This window comes from Epinephelus fuscoguttatus, linkage group LG13, assembly GCF_011397635.1.
Source record: "Epinephelus fuscoguttatus linkage group LG13, E.fuscoguttatus.final_Chr_v1".
In the NCBI taxonomy this organism is placed as follows: domain Eukaryota; kingdom Metazoa; phylum Chordata; class Actinopteri; order Perciformes; family Serranidae; genus Epinephelus; species Epinephelus fuscoguttatus.
Genome location: NC_064764.1, coordinates 24,479,057 through 24,494,121, shown reverse-complemented (window position 1 = coordinate 24,494,121; position 15,065 = coordinate 24,479,057). Strand labels below are relative to the sequence as shown.

The 15,065-nt window shown below is 41.5% G+C and overlaps 1 protein-coding gene across 4 annotated transcripts in view; it reads left to right on the top strand.

Moving 5' to 3' along the window:
- Positions 1-15,065, top strand: part of mid1 (midline 1) — a 40,827-nt gene that overhangs the window by 4,608 nt on the left and 21,154 nt on the right. Inside the window, exon 1 of one of the 4 annotated variants that reach the window (XM_049593390.1) lies at positions 7,147-7,335. The exons of 1 other annotated variant lie outside the window; for it this stretch is intronic. The gene's annotated coding sequence lies outside the window, so the exon portion shown is untranslated. Of the gene's footprint in view, positions 1-7,146; positions 7,336-13,875; positions 14,037-15,065 lie in introns of those variants that run through there. 2 more of the 4 variants (XM_049593393.1, XM_049593392.1) reach the window with 2 other exon arrangements.

The following is a 15,065-nucleotide window of genomic DNA, read 5'->3' as shown; positions in this document are numbered from 1 at the left end:
ATACATAAATACTATTTTTCCTCTTCTAGTGCTGTAGATCATTTTGATGTGAGCCAAGTGCCATCTAGTTCCATTATATTCAAGAGACGACAGACATCTACGGCTGATATCTCCAAGTGAACTGTCTATTTTAGGCATTGTTTCTTAACAAGACAAAGCTAAGCAGTTTTTCACCAATGGCATCCCTGAACTATCAAAATGTACATCAACATTTAGAAAACCTCAAGGTGAAATAATAACAGTGATGGATTTGCTTAAGTGCCCCACTTAAGTACAAATCTAAAGCACTTGTACTTGAGTATTTCCATACCATGCAACATTAGTACTTTTCGCTCTTCTGCATTTGTCTGACAGCTTCAGTTACCTTTTGATTATAGATTTTCATCACCTTCTTGTCCAGTAAAATCCATGTATCCCCAGATGTGTTGGTATTTTGTGATTTTTGATAAACTTGAAGTTTATTTTTGTGTTGAGAAAATTCTGCTATGTCTTAAGCTTAATAAATCCTTAAAAAGCCCTCTTGGATCAGCTGGAAAACGCATCATCACAAAGCTGCAAACAGAGCTGTTTTCCTGACACCATGAAAAGCTGACTTTTTAGAGATATGTGGTTCTTGCAGGACAGTGATGTTACAAACATATGATCTCACAGAATATAATGTATTGGTGCAAATTAAACTGTCTAACCGTAACCTCCCGAGACTCTGCGTCCTCATATGAGGACATTACATTTTGGGCTTCCTCCACCTTATATTTAATTCTGCTTAACGTAGACCTGTTGTCCTCGTTTGTGGACACTTTTGTGCTCAGACTGCCGCTGATCCCAACACAAAAGTGGACAAAGTACAAAACCTGACCAAATTTTATGGTTGAAACTGGTTTATTTGGGCTAGGTAACACTTGTAGTTTGATATGGCATACAAATTTGACTACAGTAACAAGCTAAAATGCTGGTTGTTGAGGATATTGGGACTAAATTATTGTATTATCCCAGCATTTCACATACGTAGGTCAGCTAGGTGTGAGAGACTGTTCCTACAGGCAAAAAGGACATTCACAGACTGGAGTACAGAGCAGCGAAAATTTCATACAGAGTTACAAAACGAACAAATCACAAGGCTTTTAGATATGTTGCATTGTTTGCAATTTTGTTTTTGCACCGCCATGTTCAGACATTGAAATGACCAGTTTTGAACAGTTTTAGACCTGAACAGTGACCTCTAATCCATACAGGTACAACACATTAAACAATTCTTGCATTTTTTGTCATTTTGTTTTTGCAAAATACAGTTACATACAGTTACAGTTATATTATAAAATCAACCCATTGTCCCCATCTGAGGCCCGCCCCCCCAACCCCCACCCACCCAAAAAAAAACCCCCAAACAAACAAAAAAACTACTTCCTGTTTATCAGGTCCTACATTACCAAATAGCTCAGACAAATTAAAAATGCAACAAACAAAAGCTGGGGTCTCGGGAGTTTAAGGTTATAAAAATGAGCACAGTCGTAAACATCTACAGTAAGATGCAACATATGCAACTCCAAAAACATAATAAATCTCTGAAAGGAGCCATTTACTTTTTTTACCTTTAGTACATTTTGCTGATAATTCTTACGTAAATGGTTTTATATGCAGGAATTTTACTTGTAGAGGAGTGTATTCACAGTACTTTCACTTCAGTAAAGGGTCTGAATACCTCTTTCATCACTGAATCAAAGTCTTTTATACTAAATTCAATCCTAGTTTTTATTTGTTTGCGAAACCATATTAGAGAAGAGGCTGATAATTGATTCTGTCGTTGGCAAAACCATAAATGCAGCACCGATATAATCGCAACATGCTCAGAGGAAAAGAATCAATTCCAGGTCAATGCTCACGGCAGTCCTATATGTTAAGCCACACTTAATGCATGTAGACATCGGCTGGAGTGATGTGCACAGCAGATATTTTATACACGTCAGCATGCCTGTGTGATAGCATTAACAATTAACAGGGTGCGATTTTTCTCTTAAACTGCACCACATAACACGTCTGCTGAAAGTTTAAAGATAAATTGCAGGAAGTGTTAATTGGCTTGGCGTTCATTTATTTGCTTGATGTTTGGATTGATTGTGTGTTGCTTAGTTATGGGCTGCATGCCTTGGGGATGAAAGCAATTAAAATCTTGAACCTTTGCCATGCTGAGGACAGACTATGCTTTCATCTTATTGTTTACTGGCAAAGCGAGGAGTGGCTGTTTTGGACCGTCCTAGTTAGGAAAACAATCGTAGCTGCTTAGATCAGCGTTCAAAAAGACAATATTGATGCCAACGCATGTGCTAACTCAATTAGGCGCATGCTTTAATTAGAGTGGTTTCTAAGGGCTTAATAGCAAACATAACATGATAAAGATATTCGGCTTTGTGTTGCCTTGTATGTGGTCTGTGATCTGATGAGTGCCGTTTAGCGAGCGGCACAACACAACATTTATTGTGAGGATGTATGGAGCTGTGTATTAGATGCAACCATGCAGCAGAGCCCTGGAGACTGATCCCATCTGTTCAGGGCCTGGTGGTGTAGTCAGAAACTCATCAAAATGTGCTCCCCAAAGGTTCATGCAACCCCCCCTTTTGTCTCTCCATTTGCTACATCTTTGTCTTTTTGCTGAGAGGGTGGGGAGCCAGGGGCAAGAGCTCAACCCCAGAGTGGAAAGGGGGGGTTGATGGACCCGAGCATTAATGGAGACAATATCCATGAAATGACCCAGTGGAAGTGACGCTTCCTGGGCATGCTTTACGCTCGCATGAGCATACGGCTGGAGCTGGGGCAGGGTGGGGAGCAATTGAGGGAGGGAGTGTGGAAAGAGACAAGCCAGGATGCTACTGTATGTTTTGTTTAGTCTCTCATCCATGTGCTACTGAACCAGCATGCCGGGCTGCTAGAGGGAGTTGCATCTTCTTGCTGCATTTTAGAGGATCACACTGGACAATTGCACGTAAGTCAAGCGAACTGCCTTTTGTTTTGGCTGCTGAATTGAATGGGAAAGTTGTGGTGATTTGCTTTAGTGAGCAATCCTGCTGGAGTTGTTTTGACCACTGTCCTCCTGCTGATGAAATGTGACTCTTGTGCAGCATGAAAGTGTTACCTTATGTTCTCTTTTCTGTAAAAGGTGTAGACATCTTAGGCTTCCAGTGTTTCTTTGTTCAGTGCAAATTGAGTTTGCACTTGCTCACTGCTGAGCTCCAAGGTGAAGCATAACCTTCTAACATGATGACGTAGCGTACAAATGTCTCCTCCCTGAGAGAAATCCTGTTTCTATTTTACCCATCAAAGTTTACGTAACGTCAGATTTCACAGCCTATTTTGTTCCAACTTCTTATCTGCTCCTTCAGGAAGGCTTTTTTTTTTTTTTGGCCCTTTTCAGGTCTTTGTCCAATTAATACAGCTTGATGTGCCAAACGCCACCAAGAGAACTGCCTCAGGCAGCAAATGGCCTTATTTAGTGGGGATGAATATTCATTTGTTTTGAATAATTATTCTGACAGTGCTGTTACTTATTGATAAGAAAATATATGTACAGCGTATTTCAGCATATTTTTCTGGGAGTAATTTTACTAGGATTACACCAAGAACATCCGCATCTTGATTGCCACTTATACAAGTACATAAACAAACAATATAATTGTCATTGTCAGCTTCCTGACCTCTGGACTGGATTAAATTGTGTCTGTGTTATGAATTGGTTAAGATGGGACAGTCAATTTGTCTTTTGTCAAAGTTGATACATTATGACAAAGTAGATGTAACATGTTTGCCTTTAAACAACATATCACATTTCTTTTGATTTGTGGAAGTTAAATCGATAATGAGGCACATAAATACACAAAAATAAATGTTTTGCTGTCCAGTTTCCGCACTGAAAGCCACAGAAACAGTGTGTGTTTGCCTGGATCATGGATCAGGTTGAATTTCCAGTGGGTGAAGTGGGAACAGTTGCTTAAACCGCAGCCCAGACAATTCCTCTTTCTTTTTTGGAATGGTTAAAACAGAAACAGACATTTTTCCACTTAATGTTTATTGCAGTTCAGAAAGGGGGCGTGACTTTGGATTGACCCTGGAGTGGCAAAAACCATTTTCACCTTTAAAAAGCACTGGCCTCAAATGTCAGTGGGACTCCACAGTCCATGTAAATGTCATGAGTTTTATGGCATTTTATTGCACTGAAATGAATCTTAGTGTGAGAGCGGGATGTAGCGAAGTCATTATTTCACAGGCAATTTATGGATACGTAGCAGTGTGTGGCCTTGGGCAGTGGCAATAACACTGTCTTGTAGATTTTCTTGCTGTTGTAAATTACAAGAGAGCTGGCGCTCATCTGAGGACTGATGCGAGAATAATGCAGCATTGCCATGTCTGTGTTTTACATAGGAAATGGATGTGTGCTGTGCTGTTTACAAATCCATTAGTGTGTGGGTAATGGGTGCAGAATGAATGGAAGTCATGCCCAATTTATCTATTGTCTCTCCTTGCTTGCCAGACTGAGAGTTTAGTGGTGGTCACTGGGAGCAGAGTGACCCCTCTCAGGTATTGTTTGCCCGCTAACAGTGTCTTTACACATTTCTCCTTCTTACAAACTGCAGCAGACTTCAGACTGGCATGGGATGTTGGAAGGAACTGAAGAGTGACAGACAGCAGTAAGCTTGACTGAGAAACAAACAAGCTGTGAAGAGAGAGCTGAAGGTTTGCCAATGAAAAGATTAGAGTGGCATTTGGCTCCGGCGCCAAGATGCATCGTTGCTCTCGCCACACCGCCATGGCAACGGAAGCTTTATGCTTTCCTCCCAGTCCCCCTACTGTGTGTGTCCAGACTGTACCGAAGAGTCATTTAAAGATCTCGTGATTCTTCATGTCAACCCTAACATTTAGATAGATAGTCGTGTTCAACATAAATGCCACTTTCATTAATTCAGCTGTGTTAAATAGACATTTCCTATGTCAGCTTTGATTACTCACTCTTTTCCATAGCTTTATTTTCTTTTGAATGACATGTAAATGAGCAAGCCGCATAAAAAGTCTATTATAAATGTGCACGCAACCTCAGCTGAGCATCTCTCCGAGGCCCATCCATCCCAGTGCTCCCATTTGTCATGCAGGGCACCTCTGTTCCCCGGTGGCCAATCAGGAGTGCCTCCTTGGCTGCTAAAGGCGCCCCCCCCCCCCCCCCCTCGCCACCTCATCATCAGTTGTGATTGACAGCCTCCCACAGGAAGGAGGGGGGTTATTTACCTCCTTATGTTCTCATGGGACTAAGTTAATGATCCCAGCCAACAAAATAATACAAAGAAGGAAAAAGCCTGAGAAGTCGGCGCCTGGTTGAACCATTTGGAGCAGTTTCGGCTTCCTTTAGAGAGGATTAGAGAAGAAGGGGTTGTGTGAGGAGAATTTCAGAGATAGCGGTGAGACAGACGAAGCAGCAGAGCCCAGACAGAGAGTAGGAGCTAAAGTGAGGCTTCTGAGGAAAGCCGGTGTTTTTAGAAAAATCTCTTCCTGGGCTTTATTTCTGTATTCATCTGTCACCCGGACTATGGACTGTCTGGTTGACTGACTAACAGACTGCGAGGTAAGGGATCATCTGTATTTCAATAGGAGACACTTTAAAGGTCCCCTTAAGGTCTCTGTCTGACTTTAAAGTGAGGCTTTGGGAAACTTTTGGTGTGCTAAAATAAACATGCTTTGCAGTATTCTGCAAGTTTTTGTCTGTAGGTTGTTGAAATTATTCTTGGATTTAAAGAAAGAGCACAATGAAACAAAATATCAGTTGTGATTCTGCAGCCAAAGTCAGTTGCTTCTAATGAATTTGCTCTGCAACTAAATTTAAAGATTTTTTTAGGCTTCATTGCACATACTGCTGCAACTTTAGCATTTGCATTGGGTCTCACAAGCTGTTAATAGGTTACTACAAGTCATTATCTGCCTCAACATACCTTCAAATCTAAGTTTTATTTTATTGTTCTCATGTTTCTTTAATACTTTATTGAACCCTGCAGGCTATCCTGAAACACAAGGAGTCCTGGCAGGGGCTTTGGGTTTCAACTAATCCAAATCAATCCATGCCTTATGCTATGTGGTTTTACCACATAGCATAAACATTTGCTTTACACTGAGATACTGCATCAAAAACACTGTCTTGATGTCGCTGACAAGGTCGTTTGAGGTAATGGCCTCTAACTAAATACCTCAAACCTCACGTTTAAACAGTGAACATGGGCTCAAATCCAGAACTGAGAGACTGATCAAACTTTATGTGATTAGCAACGCTGTTTGGATGCCAGGGGTGTCAGTCAGCACATGTTTGTGTTGGGAACCTTTTCCTCGTAGCCAAAGAGCGCTTAACAGACACCAACAATCTGAGACGACTTTCAACAGCTCCTAAGTCAACTGTTGCAAAACCACAAAACATTCCTGCGTGTTTCCATTTCAGTGAATGCATTCACATGGAGAAACAAAAGGGTTGTAATTGCTTTAAGAAATAAGGTCGGTGAATGAATGTAGTGCCCAACTAAATGTGGTGTACTTGATCGCCATCTGTGCTAATGAGCGTGACAACTGCCAGCAGAATATGGCTGTGTGAGAAAAACACGCGATTGTCTGTTAATGTACTGCTCATCCATGTTAGCGCTGGCACTGGGACTCGGACACAAAGTGTCACTGTCCTTCCTGGAAAGTATAATCATCATTGATTACTGTGTTTGCTTCTGCACCATTTCATTTGGCTGAATATGGAATCTTGCCTTAAGCATGAAACACATTTCCAGCTCTGGCAGTCCAGATTTTGCCTGAACACGGTTGATATTACTTGTAAATGTCATCATGCCGATTATGCAAAAATCAAGAGACAGTGTCTTATTAATGCACCGAATGTTGTTTTTCTGTTGTGCAGCTTCAGCTATTTGGATGATGTTTAGCTGAGGATGACAAAAAAAGCTTTGTTGAGAGTTATGGCAACACTCCATGCTCTGATAGCCTCCAGTGATAGACCAAACCAGCAGAAGTCCTGCCCCTTTTGTGTGATTGGCCATTGCAACAATTTGCAGCCCACTGTGTGTACATGGGATAGGTACAGTCCTCAGTGAGAGGAGTGAAAAGGGTGGAAAGTTTCGATCCTCCTACTGGGTTTCTGTGGGCTTAGAGGATAGGGTTAGAGGGTCAGAAACTCACAGAGCGCAGGAGAGACGAGTCACTCTCCTCAAAGTTCACACTGCTGCACTGGATCAGCTTTGGCAGAGCCTAAATATCAACAGTGACTGACTTTAAAGGTGGCTCTTTCCTCTCTTGGATGTAATCATGTGGCGGGTAAGTCAGAAGGTCATTCTTAACTCTGTCTGCATTATATGTTACTGCGCCTCTGTGTTGTGCTACCAAAACATTGAGTCATCATATGTTTCCAAGCCTCCAGGCAGAGCTCTGTGCAACTGCTGAGGTTGTTTGGCCTTGTTGTGTTCACAGATTCCTTCATGTTTTGAACTGTGGATAATACTTGAGGGATAAGATGACTAAGTGAGAAGGCCGAGGGGAATTTTGTGATTAAAAAGCGTCAGAGAGAGTGGGAGTAGCTGAAGTAGGTTTCCAGTGTCAAAGCAGCTATTCAGTGTAGACTTTCTTTAAGTATATGTGTCTGCACAGGCTCTATCTAAAAGAACTTAATATAATTTGCAAGAGCAATCACTTGAGTGTACCTTTTAATATTATTATTTCTGGAACGCCTTCTCCTTTTCTCAGTCATCTCAAAAGTTTTTTATTACCTTTGCTCAAACAGAGAGATCCTCAGCAGCACTGAGGGAGATAAACCCAGCCTTTCATCCATAATCTGGTGGCCTTATGACCTACAGAATACCTTTTACTCCGCTGATAAGATAAAAGATACTGACTTTTCTCCCCCTGCTACATGCACATATGCTCTGGCGATACATCTGGACACAGTTTGTGACAGGCCTACATGCATGGGAGTCGTTTTACACGAAGCTAATGAAGAGTAAAACTGGGGCATTGCTGTTGGGTCTGTGGTTTCCCTTATTAATTAGTAACTTATCTTGTTCCTGTGAGGAGGAATGTTAGACATCTTCCCACCAGAGTGCGCCGTCTTTGATCACGAGTGTGACAAATAGATATCAAGCTGTCACCATGGCAACGTATGTGGAGGTCTTTATGAGGAGCAGTTGCATTGGTTTAAGTGCAGGGTGAGATAAGATTCACTGAAGGGAAGATCTGTGAATATTAATGGTTACTACTGTTGATATAATTGTTGTTGTCAAGAGGAGATGAGATGAGATATGATATGATAAAATAAGATAATTCTTTATGAGTCCCACATTATTGCAGCAGCAAAGGGGATTGTGCAAACCAAGAAACAACAAAAAAAAAAACACCCCCACTGAAAGCAATATAGTAACAAGTAAACAGTAAAAAAGAGCATAATATGACAAATAGATAGGCCGAATGATTGATTGTAAATGATAAAACAACAATAAATAATGAATAATTATTTATAAAAAAATTATAAATAATCCAAAATAAATAAATATAATAAATAATTCTAAATGATAACTATTATTATGTTATTATTATTATTATTATTATTATTGTGGCAACTAGTTTGCTTGCAGAATTGATAGAATTGGAAATAAAAAATGAACACAATGTAGTATAATTAGACTAAATTATTCTTAATAAAAAGCATTTTTTTTATAATATTTTAAATTTATAGTATAATAATAATAATAATAATAATAATACTTGTAGAATTGGAAGAAAAATAAACATGGTATAATTAGTCTAATTTGATTTTTATAAAAAAAAAATAGCAATGTTTTTTAATTATGGTTAATTATTATTATTATTATTATTATTATTATACCTGCATAGTGCCACCATGTAATTTAGGCATATTTTTATTGTAAGAAATGTCTTTGTAAGGAAAGATAATAATAGATTTTTTGCTGTAATTTATAAATCAGCCACACGATGTCGCTCTTTGAATGCCTTCCCCTGCAACAAAACATCCGTCTTGCAGGGTGTCGTTTACAAATCGCTTCTCCGCACGAGGTAAGACGGATAATTTTGCTAAGAGCTGGTTTGTGTTGTCTTGATGTTAATGAACTACTTTCCCACCTTAGTTCTGCGCTCAGTGAGAGATTTCTCCTGTTTGGACTCAGTGAGCAGCAGGCTGTAGACGCATACTTGGAAAATCACATTCTGTAAAGTTCCTGTGGTTGTGGAAAGGATGCAGTGTTTTCCCGCCGATGCCACCTGCCAAGCCGCAGAGAGGAAATGAGGGTTTGGTGCAACTTTGTGATGCTGACCAGGATGACCTGTGCAGCAGCACAGACAGTGAGCACACAGAGAAATGAAAGACAGAGGAAAAAGAACTTGTTCTGCCGACCTTTAGACCTCTATTTCAACTTCTCAGTCTGTATGAAACTCATTAGCTCCAAACATTATGTGCATTATAGATTTTTAGTGCCATTTCCTCATCTAGGGCTTCATTATAAAACACCCTGCTCACTCGTGGAGGCAGCTTGAGCCTCTTAATGGAAAGTAGATTTGAGTCATCTTTTACTTTCATAACAATTTTATGTCTGCTAACATCAGTTTGCCAGATGAGTGCACATGTGACAGCCTTTGACAGATGAGTTCTAAATACAGTAGCCTAAATGTTTTTGTAATTAACTCGCCCTCCACAAATATCGGTGATAATGGATGTTGGTCAGGGCCAGACTTCATGCAGCTAATCTCAGTAATGTGTGCAGCTGCAGATCAGGTAGATTTGTCAGTCTAATCAGCTGGCTTCTACTGCCACAGCTGTAAATCACATTAGGCCTGAGTGGGCCGCTGCTGAGTTGGCTGCTTTAGGGAGCAGCAACAGGCCACACATTGGTCACAGCCACGCTGTGAAGACAGGATTACAGATAAATATGTTAGGTGTCTGCCCCAGGAAAGAAGACAAAGAGCAATCACACTCGCTCAGTCGCTGAATAGGCTACATGGTTCAGAGCCATCATTAAAGGTGATAAAAGACCATAACCAAAAGGATTAGAAAGTGCTTGAGCAGGAAATTGTCTTCCTATCTGAGACGATGTAATTGTTTCATCTCTAAATGAGCCATTACTTCCTAATCAAATAAAACTCCAAATGTTAAGTTGGTGCTCAAGTTCATCATTTGACAAAGCGCCACACAGTTAGGAGCATATGTCTCACACCTGTCATATGTGCCACTATTGAGCATTAAGCATCTTTTAGCATAATACTACGACAAACTGCAGTTGAATGTAAATGCAATTTGTATTCCAAAAGGAGGACATTTACACAGATTAGTCCTCTAACTATTTGCCCATAGCAACCATGGCTGTTAAAGTATGAACATACTGTATCATATTGGTTTATGAGGTGTTGGCTGGTAGTGTTTTTACCTTATGGTTCTGTGTGTGTGTCACCCATAGACTGTATAAATAATGGACGTAGCTACTGTGACGTTACCCATGGGTTTGTGGACTCCTGTTTTAAATCCCCAAATTAGACATTTTGCCTGTTGCCATCTTGGTTATTTGGAGGGACCATATTCGGATGAGAGGTTGGATGTGACTGTGAAACTGAGGATGCTATCGGAAAACAGCCTGTCACTCAAAGTGGTCCGCCCTCAAATTTTTGTAACTTCAAGCCTCAATAAAATGTAAATTTGTGAGTTATAAAAAAACGCAGCCCCCTTGCAGTTGTTGTGAAAGGGGAAATTAGCTACAGAGACCAACACTGTTTTTTGTGCCAGCCTGTAAACATGTTTATTTCTGCTGTAAATTTGGGCATTTTAAAATGGGGGTCTATGGGTATAGCCTGGAAATCCAGACCCAAATTTAGAAAGATTTAGGGTCTGGCTATGAGTAATGAAAATGGCCCAACTCGAGGGGCGGCACCAAGCATGCATTTGTAAATATCACTGCACGCAATTGGATAACACTACGACCAATCAGAACAATACATGAGGTGACGTATGCGCTTAGCTACCAATGGAGCTAACTGGTGGATTAGACTCTTGCCGTATCTGGTCGGCAAAACAGCAAAAACGTCCTTTTTGCAAAGGAGAGACTCGAGCGCCGTCTTCTGTTCCTCTTTTAGAGAAAAAGCCAAGTCTAACTCGTTCATTGTAGCGGCCAAAGCCGTTTCAAACAACTGGTGTTCATCCGTAGCCATCTTGCAGTGTTTACTGACTGATTCCGGACTTCGTTGTCGCAGCGCTTTCGTCATCTGTTTAACTCACCTCTGGCCCGCCTATATCAGATACACCAATGTGATTGGTGCAGCTCGGTTTCATGGGCATAGGTAATGAGCATCATTACTGATTGCCAGAGTGACTCGCTGAGCAAATTCAAAATGTGCTCTCGCGAGAACTCTGGATTTCCAGGGTACTATGGGCTAGCCTCAAGTGGCCGTTCAATGAACTGCAACTTTTGGCACTTACATGTGTTGGCTTCAACTTTCATCCTCTGAGGTTGCAGCTGGGGTCACCAGTGTGGTCCAGGTGACACTAATTGCAGTGGGCGCTAACACAGAAGTGGTTTTGAGTACTTTGCCAGGTGTTTTGCCACGTTCCATTTACCAAGGAAGTTGGAGGTCGGAGCTTTGAATGAGTTCACTTCCGGGTTGACCGCGTTCCACTACAAGTCAGAAAACTAAGATGTAGTTAGCAATGCGAGTTCTAGCCAATTTAGCCATTGTTAGCAATACCAGTCGATAACTTTACATTCTGCTGTATTTTGCGCACACTGTACAAACACAGAAGCAACATTTTCACATAGAGGTTGAACAGGACTTTGTGTACGACTGTTTAAATGGGACACAAGTCAGACAGAAGTGCTGATAAACAGTATATTACTGCAACTTTAACTATTGTTGATGCATGGAGCAGTTATACTGGTTTTGAGGTGGGGGTTGGTGGGGTTTCTTAGACTTTCTGAGTCGGAAATTTGACTTCCCGGTGCTAATGGAACGCACTATTTATATGTCTGTCTGTCTGTAGATGGGTTTGGTCAACACAATAGCATCACATTCGTCCAAGTTATAGTCAGAAAACTTGATAGATGTGTAGTTGAGATCAAAATAAAGGTCAAGTTCAAAGATGAGTGTGCTTCAAGTAAGGAGGCCAGACGTAGGGGGTAGGAAGTTGGAAAGCCCCTGGACCACATTCGTTTTGTCTTTGATTGCTGTACCACGTCTTGATTGATCCCATCGCAACATGGTCGTAAGTGAATTTTTTTAGAGACTATCTTTCATATGGGATTCTTGGTAATATATACACCGTAATGTAACTTTCAAGAATCAGAATCACCTTTACTGGCCAAGTGTGTGTACATATACAGGGCATTTTGTCATTGCTGTCTATGTACTTACACAGAAATAGACATCAGCTAAGAGCAAGGACAACTAAGATGAATGTGACCAGTAAGTGAGAGCTAAAAGCTGAACAAATAAACAAAAACAGAAAAAGTACTGAGAGCAACACACTAAGGGTTCAGTCCTCCGCACCATCTTGTCTTTAAGGCTGCGTCACTAATCATGTCACTAATGTGACTGTGGCCTCTGAATGCAAGAACAGTAATATATGCCACAGTATATCAATAAAATGTCTATCGGTATTGAGGTATGCTCGAAGCAGCCATCCTAATACACTGGTTATGTGTGTACGTTGTCTTTAAATGTAAAAGACGAGCAAGCAGAGGAGGGGAAGAAAAACCAGGAGTTTTATGTTTTTAAATAACAAACTTCTTAAATCTGGATCCCCTCAAGTCCTCTTGCTGATCTTACAAAACTAAATTCCATCCCAGCTGGAGACCATATTATAGAAGAAACCTGGGGAATGCCTGTCACATTCCCATGTGCATCTCCCGAGCAATGTAGCTCCACACCCATCGCTTTGTCTGAACTTTAGCTTGTCTTTAATATTTACAGTGTATCTGTCTCTCAGAGAGGATGGCCACTCTGGGGACTCCTTTTGAATGACAGGAGAATTCAAATGGAGCACAGCGGGGGTGTGTCTGGCAATACAGGCACATGGTAAGCAGATGGTACCTCGGTGATTCCCACATGAGGGCCAACTGGGACAGACTCGTACGTCCCAGATGATGTTTCGTAGTGTCTGTCTTCATTTGTAGTCCTATCTGTCACAGAGGATGCTCAGTGACTTTCATTTGCTGCTGTCAGGAAGTTGAGCGGTGATTTTATAAAGCAGACGTAGTTTCACTTTACTGTTATTTTAACGTCGAAAGAGCTATGTGGTTTTCTGGATTGTGGCACTCATGAAGCATAATACATATAACAAGCCACCAGAGACACAGAAATTCTTTTAATCCACGTCATCTTGCTTTTGGGACGCTGAGAGAGTCGCAGACCTCTGTCCCACGTTACAGATGATACCTGCTGTCCCACAGGCTGCCTCTCAGTTGTGTTTGTGTCTTCAGCCTTTCTCTTTGAGTCCCTGGTGGCATAGCCAAGAAAAGTTCCAATCCACAGCATTGTGCTGTGAGAAGCTGGAGGGGATGGTCACATAAGGAAACCTGAAACTGATCCTGACGCTTTGAATTTCTGAATGGGCAGGGCTGAGAGGACACTAACCTGCCTGTGAGGGCATGGGCTGGGGCTCGGCACAACCCCGTGCCTCCGCTCTTTCTCTCTCTCTCTCCCACACTCTTGCTGTTGTCTGCTCTCTCTCTCTCTTCTTCCAGTGCTGGCCAGCGCTCCAGCTGTAGGTGGAGCTGGCTTTCCTGGAATTGTCGGGCAACTTTTCCTGTTGTGCTTTCTACCTCTTGCTCAATCTCTTGCTTAATGACAGCTCTGCTGCAGGATTACTGGGGCTGTGAAGACTTGTGCCGTGCGGATGCCCGTCTCTACAGCATGCTGGGGTTTATTTCCGGTGCATTTGGTGTCTTAGATATGTTTTTATGATTTAGATCAGAAGTTTTCCTTCAGCAGAAATGTCTCGGCATTACAAAGTGGGGCGAAATCCATCGGTGGGTAAAGTAAACTGTGTATGAATGGGAGAGCTTTCAGGAGTGCGTAATGTACTCGGGGCCGTAATGCAGTTTACGGTGGCTCTTTGCCACAGTGTTGTCTTACAGGCTTTTTGTAACTTAAGGGTATTTTATATCACAAGCGATGACATCAGAGGATTAGCTTTTTGCATTGTGTTTGCCATACAAAGCTCTGTATTCATTTTGTATCGAGGACAGCCTGGTTGAAATAACAACTTAACCTGTTTGACGAGTACAGTAACTGCTAAAAATGCTGTGATGTTGTCTCATGTGTTCAAGTAAAGGCAGGTCAAACAAATCGATAAAGTATTGGACAAGTGTTTCAGAAGTTTCGTGTGCCACAGTTTGCTTACTCTGCGGACATTAGTTCAGTTTTAGCTCCTTATAAATGCATGAATTAATTATTGACTGCAAACAGTGTCTGAATTTTTAAAGAGAATATGTCAATGAATGATAAAACACCAACTTTCAAACAATGTCTGTGTCAAAAGGCTTGATGTTTAGCATGTTTTGTTGAAGACTGAGGGGTTTGCACAGTGAAGAGGTTGTGTTTGATCCTAACTTCTAGACACCTGCATTCGCCGCTTTGTCTTTAAAGAACAAAATAGCAAAGAAACAAAGGCCCACAGATGCATCACAGTCACAAGAGACAAGTGCAACAATCGCCTCTTGTTTTGTACAGTGCAGCGGGATAGCTGCGTGTCTGTGAAGATTTGAATAGAATGGAAAGAACAAACCCAGGTCTGTGGCTCAGAGGTAATTGCTGTATCCTCACAACTTCAAAAGGCTACTTGTGCCCGACTGTCCTGATAATGAGCTTTTGCCTTCTTCACACATAATGAGTGGAGGTAGAGAGTTCACATAGAGAGGGACGCTGTGAGCACAGTGTGTCCACTCGCAGCTGGGGTGTCTGACTGGCCGGGAACAAAGGCTTAGTGTCTGTGATAGTGTGGAGCCCCAGCCATCAGCAAGCAGGCCAATACACTTCTGCTTGGCTGAGCTGTCAGT